The sequence below is a fragment of the Artemia sp. Qi Xiang Cuo genome, chromosome 4 (genome assembly GCF_049724085.1).
Source record: "Artemia sp. Qi Xiang Cuo chromosome 4, ASM4972408v1, whole genome shotgun sequence".
Taxonomy (NCBI): domain Eukaryota; kingdom Metazoa; phylum Arthropoda; class Branchiopoda; order Anostraca; family Artemiidae; genus Artemia; species Artemia sp. Qi Xiang Cuo.
The window spans coordinates 20,623,394-20,633,927 of record NC_142797.1 but is presented as its reverse complement, the minus strand read 5'-3'; positions in this window follow the sequence as shown (position 1 = coordinate 20,633,927).

The following is a 10,534-nucleotide window of genomic DNA, read 5'->3' as shown; positions in this document are numbered from 1 at the left end:
TACCCAATGACAATTAAATAGTTCCCATTTACTTGTTGTCTTCTACTAGGTTTCCACTGCCACAGCAATCACGATTAATGTTTCAGTTACTATGGAATAGAGTTCGTTCTTTATTATAAAAAATATTAAAAATTAAAGATTGAAATTATCTCTGAAAGAATAGATTTTGTTGAAAAGTCAGCTAGAGATGCTTTCGCAAAACTTCATAGTAATATCCAAAAGAAATGTTGCATGTTTAGTGAAAAGCTTTCAAGGTATGGACCGGTAACTGTGGAACAGTTTACAGATGTAATGGGAAATCTTATACATCACTGTGAATATTTGGAGGCATAATTGTCCTTTACTTAGTTTCAGCTTAAATTCGATGATCGAGCCTTTATGTAATACTAACTACATCCAGCGACTATGACGTCATTGATCAATATTGTATATAAAAAATTAAGTTTTTCGTAAAAAATAATTATTAAAAAAAAAATAAGCACAAATAGCACTAGATCTAGAGATTTCCTTTAAAATGAGCCATTGAACAACTCTCTACGATGTTCCAGTTCCAAGCTATCTGTGGAAAAGAAGAAAGAAAGAAAAAAATATACCGTTTGTGGAGAATAACGTGGTTAAAGTCAATTTTCTTGATTTTCAAGCCAGTATATTTTCTTTGTTATTCAAGCCAAAGGGTGGTAAGTTTCCTTTAAAGGGGTTTCGGACAAGGCGGTTTTAATGGTGTACTTTTTGTTTTGATCTGACTCTCTTTTTAGGAGCTATGGGTTTTTATATTTCTTAACATTGGACGTGATCGTCTCTTACTAGGTTGCTAGCTATAGCTGCAACCCGGATTCATCGATATATACTAGCAAAACGTTTTTTAAGTCTAATGAGGGTTTAATTTTTTTAGGAGTTAGGGGTTTTATATTTCTTAACATTGGACGTGATCATCTCTTACTAAGTTGCTAGCTACCGCTACAACCCGGATTAAATCCTGCAATGTGAGTTCGAATATCGGTGGAGCGTTTTTTAATTTTAAAATTAACTATACCGATCGTTTAGATAACTGGACAGTTAGTACAGGCAAGAGTTTGTTCTTTATTATAACTAGCGGATAGGATAGCTGGCTCGCACCTATCAGGCCCGGGTTCGAATTCGGGTATGGGAAAATTTTTAACTGTATAATCTTCAAACATTAGAAGCTCTAAATCTTTTATAATTTATAATGAACCACATCGATCCTTTATGAACTTCAATTACTATGGAAGAAAGTTCGTTCTTTAATGTAATACCACTAACTGTTTCATTGATTCTACTTCAAAAATTATTTGTGCTAATTTCAAATGGTTTTAAAATTCATCAATTTCCTTTAAAATGAGCCAGTCGAATATTTTGATGGCGTTCTTCTTATATCGTAATGCTTGTGTTATCTTATCTTTTAGTTACTATGTGACATGGTTTGTTCTTTACTAAGTTTCTAGTCTTCTACTAGGTTTTATAATTGCAAATCAAACTAAGTCTAATATGTCCCATGGCTTGTTCCTTATTAGGCTTATGATCCCGATGAAAATTACATAATCCCCATTTATTTTCCAGTTAACATTGGTTAGATGCCGTTCTTTACTATAAAAACTAATTCCAATGTATGCAATGGTTTGATATTCCAATGATCGTCTTTTAATGTAAAAATTTGGTCAAAAGTTCGTTCTTGACTATAAAACTTTACTAACCTATACTATAGTTCAGTGGCCTATAAAATTTTGTATAGGCAAGAGGTCGTTCTTTATTATACATTTTTTGCAAAAAAACTGATTCTATATTAAAAATAATTTGTTTTAATTACAAAAGGTTTTTAACCCCGTTAATTTTCTTTAAAATGAGCCATTGAACAACTCTCTACGACGTTCCAGTGCCAGCTATCTGGGGAATTACTAACCTATACTATAATTAAGTGGCGTATAAAATTTAATTTAGACAAGAGGTCATTCTTTATTAAAATGATGGAAATTACATAATCCCTATTTATGTTTCAGTTAACATGGGCTAAGTGTCGTTCTTTATTGTAAAACTTTTAATATGTTGAATTAAAAGCACTATCTTTTCAATTTAAAATTTAAAAAATAAACTTGTTTATTTACATTCTAGCAAAAATAATGAAGATAATATGAATGAACCACAGGGTTCAGTTTCTTTGGACTTGAGTTCATTTTTTAACTATAAATACAAACAGGAAAAAGCCTATGGCTTTTTCTTCTTTTAAATAGTAAGAGACGAAACTCAAACAATCAAGTAGCTAACTAAGTCCAATGTATGGAATGGTTTGTTATTTCAGTGATTTACTAACCTATACTATAGTTAAGTGGCCTATATAATTTAGTATAGGCAAGAGGTCGTTCTTTATTATAAATTAGCTAAAATAATGAAGATAATATGAATGAACCACAGGGTTCAGTTTCTTTGGACTTGAGTTCGTTTTTTAACTATAAATACAAACAGGAAAAAGCCTACGGCTTTTTCTTCTTTTAAATAGTAAGAGACGAAACTCAAACAATCAAGAAGCTAACTAAGTCCAATGTATGGAATGGTTTGTTATTTCAGTGATCGTCTTTTAATGTAAATTACTATAAAGTTCATTAACATGAACTGTTTGATTGCTTCAAAATTCAAATATCTTTGAAAAGACTGCAGTATGGAAAGACATCAAAAATGCAGTTTTTGGTGGAAAAATTTATTCTCTTTTAGAAATAATTTATTTTAATTACTATAGATTGTTAACCCAATTAATTTCCTTTAAAATAAGCCATTGAACATCTATCTACGATGTTCCAGTGCAAAGCTATCTCTGGAAAAGAAAGAAAAAAAGAAAAAAATATCCCGTTTAGGCAGAGTGTTGTAGTAGCTGCCACTGTTCATGATTTTCAAGCCAATATATTTCCCTTGCTGTTCAAGCCAAAGGGCGGTAAGTTTCCTTTCAAGGGGTTTCGGACAAGGCGGTTCTAATGGTGTACTTTTTGTTTTGATCTGACTCCTTTTTTAGGACCATATGGGTTTTTATATTTCTTAACATTGGACGTGATCGTCTCTTACTAGGTTGCTAGCTACCGCTGCAACCCGGAAAATAGTGCACTTCTTGTTTTGATCTGAATCTGTTTTTAGGGGTTATGGGTTACTTTAGTTTTTACTATGGGACGTGGTCGTTTTTTACTAGGTTGCTAGCTACCTCTGCAACCCGGATCAGCATAAAATGCGATTCCTTTCATGTACCTGTAGGTATCAAAATTCAGTTTTTTAGAGTTTTGGTTACTATTGAGACGAGTCACTCTTACTATACAGTTCGATACCACGAACTGTTTGATAACCAATTTCAAAGTCCCAATTTGTAATCAATCCTTTATGTAACAAAGTGCCATCCCCTTTATTATGATCCAGGCATGCTGAAGCATCTGCCATGATTGATCTAAGCACTTAGCACTTATCCATAACTCTATTTCTAGCATGTAATGTCATAAGAAATATATATATTCTTTTTCTGCTGCATCCGTTACTTGGAGATAGACTTCGGTACTGTAAAATTTTGAAATATATGAGACCTACCGACAGGACTGAGTGTGTAATACCCAGATAAATCATCATACCTAAAATAACTTTTCTAATAATAGTTACTATTAGTACAGTGGCTATTGAAAACTTCTCCTTACAAAGAGGATAGAAGTTCGAGTCGCTCTATGGTAACAATTCATATGAATGGAGTTATCACAAAGTAATAAACGAAAATATACTATGACGCCCTCTCCCTCTTATTTTTTTCTTAGAATTTTCATTGAAGCAATAAAAAAAAACTACATCCCTAAGCTATGTATAATGATCTTTATTAACAATATTCTAAATTTGATACTGAACAACATTGGTCCTTATATATAAAATATATTTAATGATTCCTTATAACACTTCAGTTAATACAGACAACAGATCGTTCTTTATTATATTCAGAAACAACAATATAATTTCGTGTTTTTCTATTCACGTCATAGCTCTAATATAAAACTATAACGACATTCATTATTTATCTAGTAGGGTTTCAGACACGGTGGTTCTAATGATGTACTTTTGTTTTGATCTGACTCTATTTTTAGGAGTTCTGGGTTTTTATATTTTTTAGCATTGGACTGATCGTCTCTTAATAGGTTGCTAGCTACTGCTGCAACCCGAATTCACATATATATGGTTATGAGAGGCAGCCTGGCCGAGTGGTCCAAGGCACTGGTGTTAGCCACCAGTCTCTTCGGAGGCGTGGGTTCAAATCTTACCGCTGGTATACAATTATGTTTGAAAGACTGCAGTGTGAAAAGACATCAAAAATGCAGTTTTTGGTGGAAAAATTTATTCTCTCTTAGAAATAATTAATTTTAGTTACTATAGATTTGTAACCCAATTAATGTCCTTTTAAATGAGCTATTGAGAAACTTTCTACGATGTTCCAGTGCCAAGCTATCTCTGGAAAACAAGAAAAAAAAATATCCCGTTTAGGCAGAATGTTGTAGTAGTTGCCAATGTTCTTGATTTTCAAGCCAATATATTTCCCTTGCTGTTCAAGCCAAGGGACAGAAAGTTTACTATACAGGGGTTTCGGACAAGGCGGTTCTAATGGTGTACTTTTTGTTTTGATCTGACTCCTTTTTAGGAGCTGTGGGTTTTTATATTTCTTAACATTGGACGTGATCGTCTCTTACTAGGTTGCTAGCTACCGCTGCAACCCGGACAATATGAGCTAGAAGTCATTCTTTACTATAAACTTTAAACCCAAAAAACTAAAGGGTACTGGTGTGTTATTCGGACACTTTTATATACTAATAGTTTGAAATTACAAACGGGAAAAAGTCTATGCCTTTTTCTTAACTGGAATAGTAAGAGACGACATGGCTACATCCTACGATTATGACTTTATTGATCAATCTTTAACATAAAATATGTAGTTTTTTGAAAAAAATTGATTCCATTTCAAAAATAATTTGTTTTAATTACAAAAGGTTTTTAACCCCAATAATTTACTTTAAAATGAGACGTTGAACAACTCTCTACGATGTTCTATTGCTAAGCTATCTGTGGAAGAAAATATCCGTGGAAAAAAAAGATGCCGTTTAGGCAAAATGCTGTAGTAGCTGCCACTTTCCTTGATTTTGAAGCCAATAGATTTCCCTTGCTGTTGAAGCCAAGAAACAAAAAGTTTCCTATATAGGGATTTTGGACAAGGCGGTTCTAAGGATGTGCTTTTTGTTTTAATCTGACTCTTTTTTCAGGAGTTATGGGTTTTTATATTTCTTAACATTTGACGTGATCGTCTCTAACTAGGTTGTTAGCTACCGCTGCAACCCGGATTAATGTGATTCTGAATTATAAAATTCACATACAAGGATAGCATCATCGTCCTCGCGATCATTTCCTGTACAGAAATTGTGGGCCCATTTTGTACATATGGAACAAGCAACCCAACCCTCAGTTGACCTTGAATAAAACTCACAACAATATGATCATTCACAGTCGGAAAACTCGTCAGAATCACTGCACTAAGTTTCAGGTTGTTTTTTTTATATTTTTTTTTCTTGGCACTTCTTCACTCTTATTCAGGCACTATCGCTTTGTTTTTAGAGTTCCTATTTTGTTTTCTATCTTAGAAAAGTATCTCCCATGCTCTTTCTGTCTTGGCGATCATGTTTTGCTTTTATAGCATCCACTACCTCTTTTTGTATGGTAAATCAGTTATAACTGTAGTCTTCCCCCTTCTTTGATTCGTCCTATTTGCACTTCCTTTGACTTTTGGAATAGGAATTAAGTTCTTAGGTGAAACAATAAATGCCGTGGTAGAGTCATTCATGTCATCCAAGAGCATCCAGGAGTAGCCTAGTCATCCGTGTTAAATTGAACCTTTTCAGCTTGGTGCCATTAGCATCAACGGTAGGGCTAGAAACTGTAACATCATCACCCCTATCACTACAAGTGTGATGATGTGGCGATTAAAAGTGTGGTGATTTTCTTTATCATCAGATGAGCCAGACGAAGATTTCCCCACTTTTTTTCTTTCTTTTTATTCCTATATTCACGGCGCCAGGTTCCTAAACGTATTTGATATACCGCTATTCAATTAACTCTTTTTGTAACCTCGAGGTTTTAAATATCTGTTGAACATTCTTTTGAAGGGGTCAACAGAGGGATTTGCAGGAATTAATTCCCCAGGAAGATCATTCCAGATAGAAGTGCAACACCGGATGATGCTTTTCCTCAAGAACTCGGTTCTTGGTGTGTCCTCTTTTAGATAATTGGACCAAGCTGTGTGTCTGCCTTGTCGGTTCGACAAAGGGGGGAACAATACGAAAGAGTTCGTTGGAGGGAGGTGAATTCATGTACTTGTAGAAAACAGCTATCGACGCTACATTAAACCTTTCATTTAGAGGCTGTTGTTGAAGGTTCCTCAATCGTTTTTTGGGTTGAAGATCCAGCTTGTTCCCTTGTCAGTAGTGTCAGCGGGTAGCAAATCTGAATTAGAGAATATGGCTGGGTTAGGTGGCCAAATTCCTGTTGTTTTAAACCCTTTAATTGCAGTGTTCATAAGGCGTTTTGATAAACGCTGATCCGAAGAGCGTTGAAATTTGAGACAGTGTTACAGCTTTCCCTAGGTTGCAACGGAGCCACTTTCGAAGCTCGTCAGCGTAGTGAAGGCTTAAAGGCTTCATGAAAGACACATCAAGTGGTTGTAACCTGTGAGAACAATGAGGGGATAAACACAGCGAAGAAACATCATTATCTCTTGCTTAGTTTATGTCCTCTAGGTCATTGGTGTGGGTGGAATGTCCGTCTAATATGACTAGAACCGGAAAGTCCCTTGATGCCTTAGAAAATGCTACAAATTTTTAAAACCTTACTTAAAAACAGCTCAGCGGTCATCCATCCAGTGATATAAACCTCAGCCCAACTCCCTGGAAATAGTCCTAGCTCAAACTCTTTCTGGATTTTCTTCCTCGGAAAGACTAACATCGGAATATGTATGATCGACTTGGAGACATGCAAATAAGGCAAGTTACGGTTTCCCTCCTTTCTGCAGAAGCTATTGCACCAAATTGTCGTTTACCCTTGCAAGCAATGATTCTTGAAGGGTTCTTAATGTTTACTGAAACACCAGTTTCATCGCAATTAAATATCTGCAACGCTGTAAGTTTGTGCTTATCTACCAATTGAGTGAGTAGCGAAAAAAAAAATATCCACAGCCACTCTATTTAATCCCATACTTCTTGCTTCAAATGTTGACTCAGGCTTACGAATAGACAGAGTAAGATTTTTCTTAAAAAACCCTTTGACCCAGTCTTGACCAGCTATTTCATTTTGAAATCTATTATCTATGCCATTTCTTCGAGCTAACTGGTAAGCTTAGGTACGTAAGTCCTTCATTGTCAGACTAAATAACCGTGCCTCCATAGTTTTTAAGTACGTCACAAGCTCAAGTTCCTGTTCTTGGGTAAACACGGCTTGAAATTTCCCAGTAGTTTTATTAATCAGATACTCAGGATTTTCCTTTTTTTCTTAACGTATCTTTGAAGAGTAGTTTGGCGAACGTCAAACTCATTGGAAACCTTCAGGCAGCCACACCGACAAGAAATAACCGCATCACCAACACTGTTCATCGCCTCAGTAGACCAGGATTGTCTGTTGGTGTTTTTCTTATAGACACGAACCATCTGAAAATAAATTAAGAAAAGTTACTGACCCAATTTTAACGACTGGTCAGATCAAAATAGTGCGACGCGGAATGGGGTACTTCCTTATTCGGCCCTATCCCTTCTGCCCCAGGAATACGCCTTATTATTTGGATGTTATGGCCACGCGAAAACTTCAAGTAAAGAAACAATAAGCAAAGCCGATTGAACGAACTACAAGTATGACTAGTTATAGTTGTAATACAAAGAAGTGTGGTGACCTTACCTTAATTACAAAATCATTAAAAGTTGCAATCCAACAGCAAATAGTTCGACGACAACAGGTTCACTCACCGAACGAAAGGAAACTAAACCAACACGGATGCCGTAGTTCAGCTGCACCGAGCTGGAGTAGTTCTACTTATTGCCGCTTGGTGCAGCACCTTTCTTGTCATCTAAAAATCGCCCACCCAGTTCTGCCCCATGTTCCCCTACTTTTAAAAGAGCTTTTAATTTTAAATAAATAGCCTTTTTGATTCAGGAGTCATTCTTAAAGAATTGGGACAAAATTTGAACTTTAGTGTAAAGAGCGAGTTATTGAGGAGGGGGTGACTCCTCTCATATACATAATAATTTCTGTTTGTTTTAAGTTTTAAAGTTGTTCATTGCTTTTAGTTGAAAAATTCTTGTTTTTTTATATAACTTTCACCAGGATTGAAATATCTAGAGGATATATCTTTGGGGAGGAGGGATTTTTCCGTGGAGATCAAGCCAGATTTTCTGTTAATATTTAAAAAATGATCAGAAACTAAACAAAAAAAACAATTTTTTTCAACTAAAAGTAAGGAGCAACATTAAAACTGAAAACGAACAGAAATTATTACGTATATGAGAGGCGTTACCTCCTCTTCAACACCTCGCTCTTTACGCTAAAGTTTGAATTTTGTCCCAAGTCCTTAAGAATGAATCCTGAAACACAATGTTCGTTTAATCAGAAAAATAAATAGCTATCTTCCAAAGTACTAAAAAACTTTAGCGTAAAGAGCAAGGGGTTGACGAGGGGGCGACCCCCCTCATATGCATAATAATTTATGTTCGTTTTCAGTTTTAATGTTGCTCCTTACTTTCAGTTGAAATTTTTTTTTTTTATTTAATTGCATTTTCACATACAAGATGATGACCGTGGTTGCAAAGGTAGCTGCAATCGCGGGTACACGACTGCAAAAAGAAGTAACTTTAGTAAATTAGGAATTCTAAATAATAACTGAAATATTAAAATAAACCATCATATTCACGAGGATGCAACACACATTTATTTTGAAAAGATAATGTAACAGAAGTATCATCTGAAAAGTTGCTTCTCTAGGATATGAAGTAATATTTGACTGAGTTCGCTGAATAAGAGAGTTTAAATTGTGCAAGAACACAGTTTCGTCATATTCTTCAGCAGATAGTGTTTTTAAAGTATGTTCAGATACTGTCGAAAATATAGTAGACTTTGAGGGCAAGAACGTTGATTCGAAGATATTTATATTTCAATATAATCCATGTGTATTCAACTGGTCCCTTGAACACTGCCTATATACGTTATAGGTACTTTTGACAGAAAAGCCAACCGTGATCCCCACAAAAGCCATAAGAAGGAAGAAGGAATAAAAAGCATGGTATCAAAGGACATGTGAAACATGTCTTCTGAAATGTAATTCGATATTTAATGATATAAACTGGTTACACTGTGACAAAAAAAAAAAGTTAGGCAAGGGGAAGCAAGTCGTCACCTGTACATCAAAATTTGCTATCTTAGAAGTTACATACTTGTGGAAACGTGGAGTCCAAATAGTTTTCTATTATAATACTATATATGATGTTTGAAATTACTTCGTTTAAGCTCCAACATTTGGATATCCTTACTTCGATCGTAAAGGGACAGCACCGTTGATTCCAATTGCATTTCTTCACCCAAACAGATTATCTGACTTACATAAAGAGCCCATTAAAGTTCTTATCAAGAAGGCGCTGATGATCACTTCACGTCAAAATACATTTGGCAGTGATAGAGAAAATGATATAGAGGTTGGTAGAAATAAAATAACTCCCTCTTATACAAGCTGATCATTACTGGCTATGCTATTGAATCAGTACTAAACATACACTTCAGAAAATGAATACACTAAAAGAAGCATTAAGGTGGTTCGAGACAATATTCTTGTATTACTAAGATCAAAAAGTGAAGAGAAATATAATCAGACAAAATTGTCAGGCTATTAAAATGGTTAATCCAGCACTTGACTACTGTCAAAATAATTTGAGGTCTTGTTCTTACCAAAAAGGAAGAAGATCCATCTGAATTCAGGAAGGAAACGCTTACGCATAAGGTCCAGGAAGTAAATGGATCAGATTCTGTTTGAGAACAAAAATACAACAAAAGAAAACAGCCAGCCAAGTGGCATAGTTGACTTACTAGAAACTTTGGAGAAGGAGATATATATTGTGCAACAAAAAGCAAGTGCATCTATTTACAAACCTCACTAGAAAGATGATTAATGTCGCGGTCACACGTCCAGAAACGATAACTGTTAGAGGGAATAAAATTGTGTAAAAAGAATTAATAGGAGATGCTAAAGTTTATGACTGCTCTTGTGATTGTGGAATTTCTCCATGCCCTCGCAAACTAGCGGATCTGTGATCTCTGGAAATTGTATGAGTAACTGAAAATTTAACTATAGCTGAGAGCTCTCAAAAACGTAAAAGTGAGATCTAAGAGGTAAGTAAGCTTGGAATTAAAATCTCATTAGTAAACCTGAAAGCAAGTGGGAAACAGAACAAATTGGAAACAAATCGCAGAAGTAAAAAATAAAGGAACATAT